Genomic DNA, 19,844 nt, shown 5'->3' with positions numbered 1-19,844 from the left:
GCCAAGATGCGGAGATTCCTCAAGAGGCTGGATTCACACCAGAGCAGGCTGAGGGGGGTCACGCTAAACAAGACCCTGACATAGTCTCTGAGGGAGATGGTAATGTCGCGAGTGGTATAGAGTCTGACTCAGCTGAAGGGACTGATGTGACAATTGGTCGTGTGCAGCTAAGGTAGAAAGATGCTGCAGATGAGACGTGGCCTGTGAGACAAAAGAGGAGAAATCTGAGGCTTTCATCTGAAAGAGAACTTGAATCTTCAGAGTCTGATCTGAGTGAAATGGAACAAGCCACAGAAGGTGCTAGAAGATCCAGAAGAGCTTGAGTGCCATGTCACAGATATTCCTCTCCTGTGTGGACTTATCTTGTTACAAATGCCAGGGAAAGCGTGGTCCGAGATTTTGAGATTGATTGTCAAGATCTTGCTGAGGGGTAACTGCAGTGATAGCTGTAGTTATTACTGAATCCATTTTAAGTGCACATAAGGCTGAGGAACAGGGAGAGGGGGTACATGGGACATCCACACCTACCACTGCTGCCTCAAATGAGGGTACATTAGGATCTGAAAAAGGCATAACAGAGCAAGCTAGTCGCTTTCTTCATGTAGATTTGTCTATAGGTGACAATATACGCTGAATGCTTATGCTAAGTTGTTGTATGAATATGTCAACACTATGGACGTGGGAGACTGTTATGTGAATATGCAATTGTCTGCTTCTGTTGAGGAGAGGATTAGATATCATCACTTACCATTGACATATGGCATTAGTTGTAGTTTGCTTTTTAGCATGTTTTATGGGAAAAGTAATTACGAGTACTACTTCTCAAATTATGATGTGGTACTCTATCAGAAATACCAGTCTATAAACACCTGAACAAATATGATTATTATAAGCATGAGGAGAGAATGGCAAAGTATTTTACACCTACTGTAACATTAGACATTGCATCTGCACATAGACGTAATCTAAACTGCACATTACCAGACATAGAAAAGAAATTTGTAGATCAGGTAGAAGATAGACATAGAGGATTAATTGTTAAGTTTAACAATCATGATAGTAAATTTGAATGGACCAAATAGGAGTTAGCACACAAGGCTAAAGAAAGTTAAGGTCCTATAGCTTTAGATTGGGAACGACGAGGCAAACTTTGCATACGACAAATTCAGAGCCGTTATGACACTGCATTTGTGGGACAGAGTGTGTGTGACCATATTTTCCTAGTTAATGATCCTTGGAAGACGGTATTGGAAGAATCAGTACAAGTGATGCCAGCAGTATATTTTTGGTGTGGGAAGAATGCATATGTTTGACTTCTGAACAATTGGTATGGTACTTGTTATGTGGCAGTCGTGTGACAAATGCCAGTGCTGGTAAGGTCATGGGAGACATATTTGGAGCGATGATACCTAGTTTGGGATTGGTATTAAACGACATCAAGATCAGGAAGTTGTCTATAAGTGTGGATAAGTTGTCAATTAACACAGTCATTGTTACTTATAGATGGAGAAATGGTTTCGATAGGGGCAATGGTGATGCAAAACTAGCTGTTACTAGCAAAAGAAGGCGGATTCTGTCAGATGCTGAAGGTCCAACAGTGTTGTACTTATATCCCTGATGAAAGTAAAGGTCTGAGGGGATATATAAGTAAGATCACTGAGATACATCATGAGATACATGCTCTGGCGACTGAGGGAGTATGGGATAAGATTGGAAAGGGATTTGGTACAGTTGGAAGTTGGTTTACTAACCTAGTAAAGGGAATTCTTGATTATGTTTAGAAGTCGATAATAATTGTTGTAATCTGTGTCATCATCTTGGTAGGAATAACCAGGGCATACAAATGGCACGAGGTGAGACAAATGGAGAACTCCTTAAGGGAAAGACAGAGAAGGGTGGAAAGACTTCAGGACAGTCATTATGAGCATTTGAAGTGGTTGGAGGAGTTCAGCTACAACATCTGTTTAGATCGGTCTATTCTATAGAGATTTAAAGATGTTTTGCGGTGACTCAACATCATCAGAGGGAGCATCTGATGTAGTGGAAATCGCATTTTATTTGTAGGGGTGCATTATAATCACAGGTATAGCATGCACCCGCATATAATTCTTTGTTGTATTAACATGAAGTGTTAGAATTGTGAAATGTATTAATCCGGAACGTGATGTGTTTAGACTATTGAGGAGTAAGATGGAGAATTAGCGGCGAAAGTAAATGTAACTAGCAGAAAATATTAACGTGAAGAACTTATGTTGTGAAACTGATAATTATTCATGTATTAAATGTGTTTCTTAATTGTGTTGTTTTACTTGTAGGTAAATGCCTTAATTGAAGGTGCCTTATTTTTCATGCAATTTGTAAAAGCTCAGATGATGTTTTTCCTATATTAGTTGAATTTTGTGGGCCTGAAATGCAGTTCCCTGGAACCTCTGGCTTTAGAATTAACAAGTCGAATTTCATGTGTGCTGTGGAATCTGTTCTTTCTCATGTTTTGTGTTGTAGGTCAAAGAACCTGTTTTTGTTAGCTAGAATAATATCTTTGTTTTACTAGTCAGGCAAGGAGAGAAGAAGTAGCAATCGTTTGTCTTGAGTCGATAAAGGACGGTGGTTCCGCTCCACACAGGTGAAGCCCTGGGAACCAAGACAAAATGTTGCAAGGAACTTATGAAAGAATGGTTATATCTGGATTTCAGAGGACTGCAACAGCTGTACCAAATATAGTTCTAGGAGCCCAAATCTCATGTCATAATATCAGCATAAGATAAATGGGTATAGAGCCTATTTAAATTAAACTAATTTCAATGCCAGTGGCTTTCCTGAACATCCAATATGGATCTGACCCTTCCTGTATGTTGTGTGTTTCCTGCATGGCCAATTGTAGTTTTCCCTCAGTTAGGCTAACTGTACATGTTGTAGGCTTAATTTTCCTTTGCAGGCGTTACCTTACAAACATGTTTGCTTTTGTGCCACATTGTACTTTCACACGGAAACCTGCATATGTTTTTGCATTCTGTTGTTTTCCTGGGATTTGGTCTGAACACTATAGACAAGATCAAACAACAATGTGCCTTGTTATTCTTTCTGCCCAGGCACTAGCATCTAGACATAACACAAGAATGCAACTGTTGTTTATGTGCAGACATATTGTCATATAGATGAGCACAGGAGCCAAAAAAACAGATACATGGAACAAGAGTTCTGAGACAAGAGAACTGCGTCTTCTGAGATGTTGAGCATCCATCCATGAATGCTAAGCTACAGTGTCTACCAGTAATCACAGAGATCTTTGATATATAATCATTTAGCTGCAGTAGCAAGGGAGGGGAAGTTTAGGTTACGCTGTCCCATAAAACGGGGCTTTTCATGATCTATTGATTATTAACCATGCTAAGAATATTTTTAGTATGCATTTGTTTTCTAATTGTGTCACTTATACTGCACTTCAGAGCACAATAGTTTACATAAATATTCTAAATTTCCTTTGTGTCTCCTGGTTATCTTATTGTGGATGAGTACAAGTGAGAGAACAAAAGAGTGTATCCTGTTACAGTGTTCCCTGAGTGGGTAGAGGGTTGTGTTCTAGGGTGCCAATTCACGTGTTTTTCTGGTAAGGTTAGGAGGGCAAGTGAAGAACTATAGCTAGTCTGACTCGCACTTATAGACAGTGAGGTGGTATGTTGACCCAGTTCCTACATACTGATGTTCCATGGTTTCAAACAGAGTTCTGTTCGAGACAGAATACCTGCAACAAGTTCTACAGTGTATAGGAAAATAAGTTACCTACCTGTAACTGCAGTACCCCAGTATTGGTATCTTTCATAGATTTACATGCTTGAATCATTCCCCGTCGTCAAAGTGGGAGTCCCACTGCACCATAATAAAGAAGTATGTTTCACTCCCAACAGAGTACGAGTCCCTCTGATTTTCAAGCACCAGCTTGAATAAATAATTCCGAACTATAAGGGGACCCTCTCTGGGGAGGAGATTGGGTAGCATGTGAATCTAAGAAAGATACCAATACTTCTGCAGCATTGGATCTTTCATAGATTCACATGCTTGAATCAGAATAGGAAGCAGTTACTGTTTTTGTATATTTTATAGTATTAGCGCAAATTTCGAATGGTGGGTAGAAAATGTATAAATTACATTTTCATATGCAATTTAATAAATGTATATATATGTGTCTCCATGTGGGCTGGTGGGAGGAGCATGTCCTCAAGTCACAACATGCCTCACTATGGTCTAAGCATGTGGTCAAGTACTGGCGGTATATCAATGATATTTTTGTTGTATGGCAAGGGACAAAAGAACAGGCCAATGAATTTGTGGAAACTATCAATGCTAATAGTCTCAACCTACATTTTACTGCCAACATTGATATGTCAGTTGCCAATTTTCTGGATATTACAGTGCACGCAGTACAGGGCAAAATAGAAACCTGTCTATACAGGAAGCCTACTGCAAGCAAAACTGTGTTGCACGCTGGTAGCTTTCATCCACAGCACACAATATCGAGCATTCCGTATGGGGAGTTTCTCCGCATACATAGGGCATGCAGCACACCAGAAGCCCGGGCATATCACCAAATGGAGGCCAAAAAGAGACTAGAAGCCAGGGGGTACAAATCCACCAAATTGGATTTGCCATGAGGAAGGCCAATGCAAAAGACAGAGCAGTCCTTCTTGATCTGAATAGGAATGCAGCAACAATAAGAAATGTATCGAGCAAATCTCTGACAAAGGACACCATGGAGATAAGGCTGATCACAGGGTATAGCAGACAGGCTAAAAGCATAAAGACCATTATTAACAAGGAATGGCCGATAGTCCTGACAGACCAAACATTGAAAAGGGTCCTCCCGACAATGCCTATGGCCACGTTTAGAAGAGCTTATTCAATGCGTAGTGACCTGGTAAGAAATAGCCCAGAAACTAACAAATTGGAAAATTGGCTGTCGCCTAGAAAGGGCTTCTTCAGGTGCTGCTCTTGCAGGGCCTGCAAATATGGGACTAATACCACCACATATGTGACACCCTTTTTGGACAGACCCATCGCACTAAAAGCACAGTATACTTGTAGAACTGACTATGCAGTTTACATGTTAAAATGTAGCTGCGATATGTGCTACGTAGGAAGCACGAAACTGCAAGTTCACGTGCGAATTTCACAACATCTACGTGCGATAGTGAACTCCGACCCTGCCTACCCGGTGGGCAGGCATTTTAAGGCAATACACAATAACAACTTGAATTGTTTACAATACTATGTAATTGATGCCGTGGCACAATGCAAATGGGGGGGGGCAATAGGGAGAAAGCATTGCGCCAGCTTGAATCCCGACATATTGTCGAGCTGGACACTAAGTTCCCTAAGGGTTTGAATATTGGGGAAGACCTGCATAATTTCCTGTGAGAGAGGAAATCTCCATAGTGTCTAGCTAGGACAATTATCTGGAGGATTATCTACGAGAGTGGACATACATCTTAGGGCCCAGCAGCAATAAGCCCCTGGGAAGCACTGTCAGGTGTTCTCCTATGCTAGGTTTTAGACATATGGGTACATTCACTAATATATGCCATAGTGACCTTATACGACCAACATCTGATATGTTTTGATTTTCTTACATTGCCTTTTAAACAATTTTTATCAGTGTCAGGGGGCTCCCTATGCACTATCCCCCTTGTGGACATGTGACTCTTCATAGCGATTCGAAGGTCAACTGATGAGGTAGAATAATAAGTATTTGTACTGTTAGTATATACATTTGACTTTTCACTGGCTAATGATGAGTAATGGGATGAAGTAATTCCATGACAAAAAGAACGGCCACCACAATACTGGGATTTTTTTATCTTACTTTTTGCACAATTTCTGCACTTGAATTGCACTATTTAGTACTTTAGTCGCTTTTGAGCTTTGACAGACACTGGCACTTTCATTTACAGAGCTGCTAAGGTATTTGTACCATGATACATAATGCTTTGCATAATGTATTTGCACACGATTAATGCTTCTTTTGCACATACTAGCATATTTGCACATTGTATATCCCAAAAAAAGCCAGTTTTGCACAACAGCGTCTTTTGCACATGTTCAAATGATTTTTAAATATGTATATATATTGGTCTTATCCATCGAAAACATATTAATGTGTATATTGTCAATGAATTTGTATTTGCATTTTTGCACTTCTCTTTGCTATGGCCAAGTGCCAAACAAAAGATACTGATAGGATAGACCTTTTCAATATGATAATACATGAGAATATGGCAAAAGTGAGAGAGCAATATAACGGGGGGGAATAGATTGCATTTTAATACATCATGAGGTGCATGCCAGTATATTGTATTTGTACATAGAAACATTGTTTTGGAATTATGGTCAATTCAGAATTTGTCATGCTCTGTGTAGAAGACATATATGTGCATAGTATTTTTTCTATGTTTACCAGTGCTACTTACGTAATTTTAAAGCACTATTTTCCCTTTAAATTCTTTTTCCGATACCTGTTAGTCATGTGATCAAGAACACCGTCTTGTGTCTGAAATGCATCAGAGACAGCAACGTTTTTATGCACTGCAAATAAAAAATCTGGCACCAGCTATTTATTGAGTCCATGTCCCTGCTTATACACGACTGCATTTGGGAGCTTTGCTTTGGATATATATATGTTATATATCATACATTAAAATTTGCATAAATACATACGCAAACACAAGGGACCAAAAGAGGCTCCCCTTATCATAATACATGCTTTAGTAAATCCTGTCCAACTGCTGGCTGACTCACTGCTCCGTGTCAATTCCAGGTAATAATTCTACATGAATTATTGCACACGTTTTCAAGTCTTTTCTAATATCTTCTCCATAGGCACTTCTGCAAACAAAGTAGTTGAGGTGGAAACTGACCTAGTTGAGTGCACCCTGGTTTTCACTGTGAGGGGTGTGCCAGACTTTGAGTGGGGTAACTGGATTGCAGCTGAAATGTATTGAGCAATGGTTGCCATTGAGATTGGAGCACCCCTACGAGTGTGTCCATTGAGTCCAACAGCTCATCAGTTCTCATGAGTTGTTTAGCACAATGTAATTAGAATTTTACATATTGATGCCTAGTGTATGAATAGACCTCTCTGCTGGTGATGTTGGATTCAGGAAGAAAGTCAGAAACATTATAAGTTCATTAAGGCTAAATCCAAAGGAACCTTTAATATAGATATTTGGATTGGTTCCGAGAAGTACTAAATTGCCGAGGCGCAAGAAGGTTCTTGAGTTGAGAAAGCCTATATCTCCTCTACCCTCCTGGTCAGAGTGAATACTAGTAACAAGGCGACCTTCCATGTGAGAAATATGAGGTGTTCTCTGTGAATATATTTGAATGAACTCTTCATGAGTTCAGATAGAACTATGTTCAGGTGACAGTCCGGAAAAGGAGCCCTTACTGGAGTGAAAGACTCTGAATAAATATTTTGTGAATGATTGATGGTTCTTCAAGAGCAGAAAAAGAGAAAATGTGATGAGCATCTATAACTTGATATTGCTGCAAGCTGTACCATAACAGACCCATGTACCAATCGTATCTGAGCTGGCGAGAGGAGATAGGGTAGATATCTGCCAGATTATGCTGGTAAAGGATGGAGGTTTCATTTCTGACACCATAAGAAGAAACGTTTCCATTACGGTTTACATGTCTTTATCGTGGCTTCTACTTTGACTTGGAGAGAATGCACCTGAAGTCCTGAGGAACATTGAGAACTTTGAATTCATGGAATTTAGGAGCCATGCTCGTAAGAGGAAAGAAGTCGGGTCGGGACGGGTCAGGACGAAGGACCTAGCCGTAGGTCATAGTAAATCAATTCAATTCATCATCTTTATTCGATCTCACAAAAGTAGATCATAAAAGATACATATGATAATAAAATCATGCAGTTATAAAACTGTAAACACATGTTAAAAGCATCTACAATTGGAAAAAAGGGGTTATATATTAATTTACAATTTGTAAAGTGACAGTGCGTTCAACTTAAATCTGAGGACATCAAATCTATTAAAATAATATAATAAATAAGGTATGAGTTGCCAGGAACAGAATTTCCTCTTTACAATATAAAACCCACCACACTTAAAAAAGAAAGAGATATTAAACTTTTTCATCAGAACAACATGCTACTTCTTTTAGCTAAAATACTCTTCAGGAAGCTAGCAACTGCATGGCATACACAGTGATCAACAGATAAAAATAAAGCAACTTTACACTTGGAGAATTTATGTCTGCGTAGGAGAGGTAATAAAATCTTTCTTGTAAACAGTAGATAAAATTGTCAATTTTAAAAAAAAATAGTTTGACTAGATTGCTCATCACATGAACAAGTGCAAATAGAGGCAGAAGAAAACTGGCTTAGGGGAAAACATATTAGCCAGCCAAAGGAACCTAACCTAAACCTTGCCAACAGTGTCTTCTCGGACACATTAGTCACATATAATAAATATGGGTCAATAGTGTGCACCATTTGAATAATGCAATAGTCTCAGACTGAAAGGTTTGGACACTTCCGTTAGTTCCCTAGTAACTTGTTTATGCTTGGAAAAACACTCCTGTGCCCAGTTTTTATCTTTTTAGGTCTCGTCTGAGCCAGCGCGCATGCGCTGCTCTGCGACACTTATTGTAAGGACTTCCAAAAGGACTTCCAACTTCCAGAGCTTTGCTCAGGTTTTTTTTTACTGTCATGCATTTGATTGCCCATTGCGTAAGCCTTCCACAAAAGACAGCACTCAAATGGCCAAAGGCTCAGGTATGACCCGCCTTATCTTTAAATGTCCCCTCCCATAGCCTATGTGTCTCGGGAGCGAGCAGCGGTGCCATCTGTTTCCAATTATCGTGTCCGACTTGTTTACATTTGTCTGTCTCGCGGTTGCGTTAATTGGAAACAGATGGCTTTCACTTTTGCGGTCGCGCGTTTTGCGGTCTTCTTGTTTGAACTGCTATGGTCCTGTCGCTCGGGTTCCTGCTTCCGTTTGTGTTGGGCAATGAACACGCGCTGTTCCCAGGTGACAAAATAGTGAAAACGCACTGTCACAGATTGCGTCATGTCGCATTATCCTGCACAATGACACTTTTATGAGAGAAAAAACATAGAAACGGAATTTGAGGGTCTGTTTTTAATAACAATTGAGCAAAGTTTGATAAAGCGAGATTCGCCCAAGAGAAGGACCTTCCGTGCTGTTCACACAGACACGGATTTCCCACTGAAATGCACGCTGTGCCCTGAAAGTGTATGCAAATTCATAAACCGTGATGCGCAATCAGGGAGGGTTAGTGGTTAGGTGAAGAAGACACCATTATTTATAGATATCATTTGGGTTTTTCTAGAGGAAAAGAGCCCTCGAACTCTGGAGGCTGCAAACTAGATAAAAAGAGCGGCAGTTGGGTGCTTGGCATCTGTGAGACGACAGAACTGAAGCGCTGACACCCTCTAGAGAGCCGCATTGAGGAATGCTCTATGGAATAAACCATTCCGCGTCTGCCTACAGTGCCATGCGACTTGGAATCTTCTAATCCCGGCTACGTCACTGACCACAATGTGTGAGCTTCTGTAAAACCCAATATCTCCCTGCACCTCGCTTCTTTTGTCGGGTGCACCGTGGAAGCAAAATATGCGCAGCATGCCCTGTATGAAAATATGCCCTATACAACAATTATTGGATTTATAAATCCTGAGTTTATAGGAAGACGAGTTTATCAGAATTTGGTAAATTCAGGAAGGTTTGCTGTAGCTTTGAAATTACAAGGTTTCTTGTATCAGCTCTAGATAAAGAATGAAACATAACATAACACAACAAATAAACAAATATTGTCAATGGCAAAGTTTTGGCACCGGCCCTATCATATGAGCTTAAGAGGGTGGAATTATGGCACCAACTCAATCTAGCTGGGCCTCATTTCTGAGTGCCCAGCCTTAAAGGGACAATGACAACAAAGGGGTCTGTGTCTCATTGGGCTGACATCAGGCCAGTCCCCTTACCTAAACTGTACCCAGTACAAGGAAAGGAGTGACTAATGAATTTCACTTACTCTGGTGTTCCTGAAAGCACATTCATGAATCCTTTATAGCGTGTGGTCTCTGCTCTAGAGTCCGTGAGCAAGATACGGCATAGGAGTCTTAGTCCGAGGCTTACAGTGCAGTGGTCCTGCAAGGTGAGTGAGAAAGATGGGCATCAGTGACTAACATCTTTACGTTGTTTTGTTTTCTTCTTTTTTTGCCATTTGTGACTTTGCTACCAAGTGAAAGGCTCCTAGGCTGTCACTTGACAGCACTCTCCTCACTTGAAACCCCTCATTCAGAATCTTTTTGTGCTGAAAGTTTAAGTGCCCAGGACTGCATAAGAAATGGCGGAAGCGTATGTTACATAATTGCTATTTAGAGAAAGCACGCAATCAGCAGCTAACACTTATAAGGTCCCAAGGTGAGACCTATTAGCTATGCTAATGCTTGTTTCAAGGTGGTCTTGGGGTGCTCAAACAAGTGAGCACAACCCAGTGCCGTAAAATAGTCTTTAATGTATTTTAACCATGGGATGGCCCAAAGATGGCCAAAGATAAGCAATCTCTGATAACTGCCCGATTGAGCTCGGCTTCTTTATTGTACCAGATTGAACACGAAAGAGCCAGGGGGAGGCATTGAAAGTGCCTTGGACATACTCCAAGCCTACCTCCAGGTGGTGTAATGGGAAATGCAGGGTTGACGGAGGGACACCTAAAAGCCGACGACAGAATCTATTATCTTCCGTCTGAATTGCATGAACATCCCTACATCCCCAAATACCGATTCTATATGTTAAAATAGCCAGGCATTTCCGTTTATATATCTCTAGGATAGGGGCAATGGGCTTGTTGCCAATAGACATGGCAAGCACTGAAGTAGTTCCAACGGCTTGAGTAAAGTGCAATATCCTGTTTTTGGTACAAGTAGCGCAAGTACAGCCATCTTCAGAATCCAGGCCCAGATAAGAAAAGGAGGTAACCCTTGTGATTTACGATCAATATTTAAAATACGAGTTTTCGTATTTCTGGGCCCACATACCATGATAAAAGTTTTCTTAAGGTTAGTCCTCAAGCCCAGATCTCTCATGAAACTGACATAGCTAAAAATAAGCCTCTTAAGACCATTGGTCCTACTTGCCAAGAGCACTGCATCATCAGCATATGGTACAGGCAGATGGTACAGGCATATGGTACAGGCTTTTTCTCCACACACGGCACGTCTGCCCCAACATATACTAGAGTTTTTTTCAAATCATTCGTGTAGAGGAGAAAAAGAATTGGGGCAAGCACCCATCCTTGGCGCACCCCCGCTTAATGCTAAAAAGTTCTGTACATTCACTGCCGTATCTAATTGTTGCTGTTAGGTCAAGTTGTAAAAGTCTTAAAAATGAGAGCAGCCCCTCGTCAACGCCCATACTCTCTAAAATGGTCCACAGCTTTGCTCTAGATACACAATCAAAAGCACTTGACAGGTCCATAAACGCCAAATGTGTTGAAGCACCCTTTGCATACTTGTATTTTGCCACAATTAGGTGAAGGTTAAGGCACTGTTCAATAGTCCCAAGCCCCTTTCTAAACCCATATTGGCTTGGAGCAAGTATTCTGTTTTTGTTAATCCAGTCAAGTAGGTAATCCAGGACTACCCTACCAATAATGTTTGCGGTAGAATCTAAGAGGGATATTGGGCGGTAGCATTTAACATCATGCACATTTCTTTTTTTTTAAATGGGGACTATTATAGATGTGCGCCACGACCTAGGCATGCCCATGCTATTAACATAGTTAAAAACAGAAGTAAGAACAGGAGTCCAAAATCCTGGGATCTCCCTAAAAAGATCAAGAGGTACACCATCTGGTCCTGGGGCCTTCTTGTACCTACTAGCCAAAATTGCTTTTAAAACCTCTTCTTCGCTAAACTCCAGTTTTATACCCAGTGGAACCAGTGGCTGAAGTACATCATCATCCCCACTGTCAATAGAATACATCCCAGCAAAATGCACCAACCAAGCCTCACCCGAGATGTGGACCGTTACTTTATCTTGGTGTAATAGAGGAGATAAAACAAATCGCAAAGCTTTCCAAAAGGCCTGTGAGACTTTTAGTTGGCATGCACGGTAATAGATTACCATTTCTCCTACTTTATGGCCTGTTTCCTTCTCCTTACTGCTTGCTGGTCGGTTTTTCTTTTAGCTATACTGGCACTCTGGTCTCAAGGGGATTGCTTTAGAGCCGTATATAGGGATAAATTAGCTGTCCTGCATTCTTTATCGCACCATGATTTGGCTTGGTGACAAGGCTGAGTAATAGGTCTGGACAGCTTCTCCTTTATTCACAGTAAAAGGTTTACAAAATGAGTTAAAATAAGGGCTGGATTGCTAATTACCAAATTGCAACTACTCACCAAGACTGTGCTGTTATAAGCTACCTGGGACATGATATGCTTCAGATTCGCGGTTCGCCAAACCAATTTATGCCCTGCATCACTTATTGTTAAAACCTGGAGCGATGGTAACTTGGACATATGGTTTACAAATGGAGTCAGTAATTGCACAGCAATTCGGTTATGGTTGCTATGAATCTGGGCAGGGACCACACTATTTTTAGTGATAGAGGACATACTCCAGGAGGTACATATGTAGTCTATGGTTCTCCCCGCCCCCCTCCCTGTAAAGGTAGAATGTCACGGCCAGTGGAGTTTAGGTATCTTATAGACCAAGCCCCGTTCAGCTAGCAAAGGGAGTAGTGCCCGGGCCCCTAGTATCCATCACATTGCAATCAGCTTAACAGATAACGGGATCAAAAGTGGTTGATGGTAGAGATGGTAAATACCCTAATTTAGCTTTAAAATCTCTACCACCAACAGATTAAAGGGCGCTCTGCCCGAGCCTCTTTATCCATCAGCAAATCAATTAATGCGAAGAGGCCTTGGAAATTACAGTCGCCCTTGCTGGAGAAATTATTATTGTAAAATTAACAACATAGATCTTGAAGTTATCATTCCAGCTAAGGCAAAAAACCTGCACCTCCTCCTGGTCCAGAAAAAGGGGAGAGGTTGAACAACCAATATTTACTTTAAACCAGGCTGTCAGCCCTCCTTTGGCTCTTCCTGTCATAATTCAAGATAAAAAGTTGCCAGTCTTCGCTCAGAATTTTTTAAGCTAAACCTGCAATATTCCAGCTTAAAAATGTAATACAAGCACGGTCTAGACCACCTTCTATCGTTGGTACACTCATCCTATTTAAGTCATTGATCTGAACTGAGTTGGAGGTTAATTGAGCTGCAGGAATAAACCTAAGAGATGCTTCACCCTCTTCCAGGGTGTCAAGGCACTCACGCTCCTTACTTAAATGTCAATCATTGCCCTCCAGTCCAGACAACACTGTAAATCTATTATTCAAGGGTACTATCGGTTGGAAAGTAAGTCTGAAAAAACACTCTTTGGGGCGGCTACCCCCTCAAAGATACGTTGTGTAGTAGGGAGGGGCTTATAAAAAAAACAAGTGGCAGTATCTTAACAGGGCTAGTTTTGACCATACCTACACTAGCTTGGCACAAAATTTCCTTTACAAGCCACGGGTTACGGAAGTTAAGCACAACATCATTGCCCTTGTACCCTTTCCCCGTCCCGCCAACCACCCCACATGTCTTGCCAACAATATCTCTTTAGATATGTCCCAGTGTCCGGTCACATTCGAATTCAACCAAGGTAGGCTTTTATTCATAAGGCCCCTTGTAGTTTCCGTCTTGCCAAATGTGAGACTGGGAACATTAGCCAGCACGATAACATAGGGAGCAGACGCTGGAGGCAAGTCGATTACCGGAAGCAAATCTGGGCTGGGGCACATGTTTCTGGTTGCTGGATGACTTGTTTATCCCTAATGGGCTGCACGTCATTGTTCCTTGCTATCTCTTTAATAGAAGCTGGGCCGATATCAAAAACAGAGGCTTGCTAATCGACGGCCCCTCCACCCCTATAGTTAGAAGGATGAATTAAAGGACGAATAGAAGTGCATTGAGTATCCTGAGAGCAGGTACTTGCCCTAAAGAGGGGTAGCTCTGCTAGTTTAGCTTCCAATTGAATCAGGTGGTCAATGATAGGGTGCAGTTTAACATCCAGTAGATCACCTAACCTACAGCTTAGTTGATCCCAAATATTTTCAGCATCAGCAGATGCTGTCAAGAGCACATCCTCGTTACAGGGCCTTTTACAGGGAACTATTTTGACTTTTGCATCTGGATATTTATTTTTAAAATTTTTCCTCCTGCGTTTATGTTTTGGACCACTCTATGAATCAGTCTCACGGTGGTGATTGCTATACACCATGCCAGTAGGGACTGCGCTCAAGAGCAATGAACTCAGCTCCCTTTCCTTTAACTGAAGGGGCACCCCCTGGGCAAACCATCGTATCATTAATAGAGTGTCTTCTCCCCCCTGGGTGGGCATGACCAGGTAGATAGACTTATGACCAAGGTGCTAGGTGTACTCAACCTGGGAGGCTCAGTTGGACTTTGAATATTAGGCTGGTATAGGGGTCCAACTAGGGCAAGCTCCTCAGGTGTGAGAGAGAGGCACCGCTCTACCATCCTTATTTCATTTGTTACCAGATCCACAGCCCAAGTCAAATAATTGTCAATAGTAGAGTGAGTACGAGGTGGAGGTAGTGCACTGAAAGCGCCACAAGCTCCCTTCTTTTTGCCCATACTCAAAGGTTGCAGTTATACAAATCACGGTGAAGAAAGCAATAAAAGACCTCAAACCTCTGGACAATTATACCCAAAGTAAGGAGAAAAAAGCAAATGCACAACACCTTTAATGATTGGAATGAACTCAAGAGCCCTTAGCCATGCTCCAGAATATCCGAAGGAAGATTTCAGGGGGGTGTCCCAGCTCAGCCTCTTCCGGGCTATGACAGGTTAAGATGGGCCAGTCTTCGTCCAGTCTTTGCCCTGGCCAAGCCTGGGTGCGCTTGCGTTCCTCCTGTGTAGTGGGAAGCCGCAGCTGGTTTTGTGGCGCTCCGGCACTAACAAGAGCCTCACAGCCCCTCCTCCTCAGAGACTGGGGCAGAAGGGTCACGCTGCCTTGATTCGGGCTCCTGCGCAGCGGGAAGCATCAGCTGGTTTTGTGGAGCTCCAGCACCAACACGGGTGTCATGGCCCTTCCTCAGGGGCTGGTGCGGAAGGGTCACACAGCCTTGATTCGGCCTCCTGGGTTCATCGGCAAAAGTTTATGGGATTTTGGAAGGTGAATGTGGTTGTAGTCCGATAGCAGGAGAAGATCCATGAACCAATGCTGCTTGGGCCACCTTGGGGCTATAAGAATGAGACAACACCACTCCACTTTCCTTTTGCTGAGAACCTTTGGTATTAAAGGTATCAGGGAAAAAGAAAAACATAGATCGCCGACCATCTGTCGAAAAGCATTCCCCACAATCCTGGATGAGGATGTCAACTTGCATAGATTTTCCATTTGCGGTTTGGTTTGTTGCAAAGAGATCTAGAACTGCTTTGCCAAAGAATGAAAAAATCCAAATTACTGCACTCTGATCAAAATTCCATTTGTGGAGGCTGTTTCATTGCATGCAGGTTGTATTGTCTGTGCGAAGTACGGTATTCAAGGTAAGAACGTGAGGTCCTCTGACAGGTGGGAGGTATGGGACCACCAACCTAGAGCTTCTATCATACCTGTGTGAAGATCACCAGGCCCTTGAACAATTGGTTTTGTTAGCATCTACTGTTTTTGTAGCTGTTCCTGTAAGGCTCTGATTTTCAGGTGTGCAAGAGAGATCATATTGATTGCTGAGGACATGATGCCCAGAAGCTAATTGAACAGATGCACAGAATCTTTTTTTTGTTTGTTTGAGAGTCAGTTCCAAGAGCCTTTGCTGCTTGTCTTGGGATAGATAGTCTTTGTCTTGGACAGTATCAAGGGTTGCGGCCTAGGAACAGTATCTTCTTGGATGGAGGAGTTGATAATCTTTGATACTTCATATGGTGACCTGGGTTGTAAAACAACTTTAGGCAAGCCTCGGTGGCCTTGGACGCTTGAAATGCCATTGTTGCTTTTATCAATCAGTTGTCGAAGTAGAGGAAAACCAACTGACTGTCCTTCCTGAAAAAAAACTGCCAAATGGCTAGGCAGTAGGTAAAAAATGCAGGAAGCTGATTTGAAGCCAAATGGGAGAACTTTGATGTGTGGGTGGGAATGTGGAAGTATGAATCTTTTAAATTCAGAACTGTCATGTGGTGTTGGAGAGGGTGACCACATTACAGTATTGTTTCTTGAAATACTTTTTCAATTTCCGGAGGTCTATGATGGATCTTCACTCCTCTGTTTTCATGTCCATAAGGAAAAAACGACAATAGAAGCCCGTTCCTTACTAAGAATGTGGGCCTTTCTCTATGGAATCTTTGTTAGCGTAGCTAGAACTCCCTTCCGAAGCAGATAGAGGTGAGGTGGACACCCTCGTTTTGGTGGAGTGGAGGGCGGAATCTGGATGAACTGTAATGTCTGACCATATGTGATGAGATCCAGGACTTATTTGTCCGAAGCAATTTTTCGCCATAGGTGACAACATTTTGAAATAGTTTCTCCCACAGGATAGTGTAAGGTAAGCCAGCCTAAGGGCTACTGAGAGGGTTGCTAAGTCTGATACTTCTGGTATCCTCCTTGATACAGATAAGTGTCTCTTTTGCAAGTTCTTTTCCTCTTCTTATGTGCCAAAAGATCTTACCCTGTCAGAGTCAGAACTAACTGCTTGCAAGGCATCGCTAACTTGCTTGACAAACAGAACATCATCATGGTAAGGTAAAATATTAGATATATGTTCCAAATATTGTGGCCTTGAATCAACCTTGGGGTCTAAAGATCACTGACCCTGCCTGTTGTGGTAAACTTATTGGGCCCGATTCACAGAACTAACTTAAGACAAAATCCTAAACTTACTACTATTTTGGTATTCACAGAAGGCACTTACTCATTTTGGTATTCACAGAAGGCACTTACTCATTTCGGTATTCACAGAAGTTAGGAGTCCTAACTTTAGGACTCCTAAATGCCTTCTGTGAATACCGAAAGTCTTAAAAGTAGGATTTTTCGCAGTTTAGTAGTAGTATAGTTAGGACTCCTAAATTTAGGACTCCTAAATGCCTTCTGTGAATACCGAAATTCTTAAAATTAGGATTTTTCTCAATTTAGTAGTCCTAAATCTAAACTTAGGACTACTAAATTGAGAAAAATCCTAATTTTAAGACTTTCGGTATTCACAGAAGGCATTTAGGAGTCCTAAAGTTAGGATTCCTAACTATACTACTACTAAACTGAGAAAAATCCTAATTTTAAGGCTTTCGGTAGTCACAGAAGGCATTTAGGAGTCATAAAGTTAGGAGTCCTAAATTTAGGACTACTAAATTGAGAAAAATCCTAATTTTAAGGCTTTCGGTATTCACAGAAGGCATTTAGGAGTCCTAAAGTTAGGAGTCCTAACTATACTACTACTAAACTGAGAAAAATCCTAACTTTAAGGCTTTCGGTATTCACAGAAGGCATTTAGGTGTCCTAAAGTTAGGACTCCTAACTTCTGTGAATACCGAAATGAGTAAGTGCCTTCTGTGAATACCAAAATGAGTAAGTGCCTTCTGTGAATACCAAAATGGTAGTAAGTTTAGGATTTTGTCTTAAGTTAGTTCTGTGAATCGGGCCCATTGATGCTATATCTATAGCGCAATCTATGTTTTCTGATGATAACATTTCGCCCTCCTGCAGAATCTTTTTTGTTTCTGCCCTTTCTGACTTCCGGTAGAAATTCTATGTATGTGGCAATGTCCGTTTGCATCTGGGGTTATACCTGCCCAGTATTGCCAGTGAATTGGCAGTCCGTATAGTAGTACCATGCATAGTTGAGAACGTCTTTGCTGGTTAAGTGAGGTTATGAGTAACAGGGCTTTCCATGATTTTAATTCCTCTCGGATATATCAACAATTGGAACAGGTTTCACAGCTTTTCTATTTCAAATCATAAAGAGAACAAACCTATTACTTATTTGGTATTGGAAGTTGGAAGCATTTGGCCGCTCGTTCCCTAAGGGTATGGAAACCATCAAAAAGCATCAGGTGGGGAATCCACCAGTTGTGGGCATTCTCTCTATCATTACCAGATGTGAATGGGTCATTCCCGGGAAGCATGGTATTCATTGACACTGGGATCATTCTTTCAGAGGCAGGAGCATCGTAGAATGCCAACATATCGGTCACGATGTGATCTTGTAGGCTCTGGAAAGTGTTTGTAGTAATCCTGTAACATACCCTGTAGGTCTAGTACCAGAGCTACACAGACCTGACCCATGCTCTGAAATTGGAGGCAGAGCAAAGTGGTGAAATTGCTCCACATATTGCCTCTCCATATATTGATGGCTATTGTCCCCTTAATTCTGACATTAAGTTATTCTGAATTATGTGTCTTTAGTTCTTGTTGATGACTATGGTGCTTTCATTGTCGTTTGTATTTTCATCGAGATCTTAATAGGGGAGGCAGACGTAGACAACTAGGCTGACGTTGACAATATTTGTCGTCGACGAGGCCTTCGTCATAGACAAGGCGGTCGTAGACCGTGCAGTCGTAGATGAGGTCGTTGTGGATATGGTTATCGTAGATGGGGTACCGTAGACGAGGCTGACGCCATAGTTGACTATCAAAAATGAGGCCATCGTAGATGAGGCCGTCGTAGACGAGGCCATCGTAGGCGACCGTCATCAACTATGCCATTGTAGATGAAGCCATCGAATTTGAGCCCATCGTAAATGAGACAATTCATGGATGAGGCCATTCGTAGCTGAGGACATTTGTGGACTAGGTCATTCTTAGATGAGGCCTCATGGAAGAGGTCATTGTAGATGAGGCTTTCATCATCGACCATCGTAGACGACCGTTGTCGACTACCTTCGTAGACAAAAGTTGTAGATGAGGCCGTCATAGAGAACCATTGTAGATGAGGCTGTCGTAGACGATGGTTGTAGACGACCGTCATAGATGAGGCAGTCGTGGACGACCATAGTACATGAGGCCATGTTAGGTGAGGCCATTCATAGACGAGGCCATTCGTGGTTGAGGCCATTTGTAGATGAGGCTGTTCAGAGTTGAGGCTCTTCGTAGATGAAGCTATTCATAGATGAGGCCATTGTAGATGACCATCGTAGACAACCATCATAGACAAGGCTGTGGTCAATGCTTGCCGCCGACCGTCGTAGACAACCGTCATAGATGAGACCGTCATAGACGGCCGTCTTAGATGAGGCGGTCGTAGACGATTCCATCGTAAATGAGGCCGTCAGAGATGAAGCCATTGTACACAAGGCCATCATAGGTGAGGCAGTAATAGGTGTCAAGGTTGTAGTCATCTACGTTGTCATCGTAATTGTTCTTAATGATGATTTTGAAGCCAATATTGCTGTAGATGCCTCATTGTAAGGTTTTAAGGATTTCCCTTATGTAGTGTCAGGGCTGAAGAGTGAGTTGTAGGGTGTCCCTCTAAGGAAGATTTTCCAATTGTCTCTCTCTCTGTGAGACGTGCCTAATCAAGACTCATGGTAAGTCTTTTTTTCAGGCATTTTTCTGCGAGCCTTCTGGAGACCCTTGGCGTGACCTCTCACTTTGACCTCCCCTGTGAGGTCAAGGAATCCTCACTGTCCTCATCAGAAGTGACAGATTTAAGTTTCTGTAGTCCCAATAATAGCCTCATCTCTCTGAACGTGAGAGTTTTTGAAGAAAATGTTATACACATTTCGTAGTCCATTACCCTGTTTTCTGTCA

This window comes from Triturus cristatus, chromosome 2_2, assembly GCF_964204655.1.
Source record: "Triturus cristatus chromosome 2_2, aTriCri1.1, whole genome shotgun sequence".
NCBI classification, from domain to species: domain Eukaryota; kingdom Metazoa; phylum Chordata; class Amphibia; order Caudata; family Salamandridae; genus Triturus; species Triturus cristatus.
Note: the sequence above shows the minus strand (reverse complement) of the source record.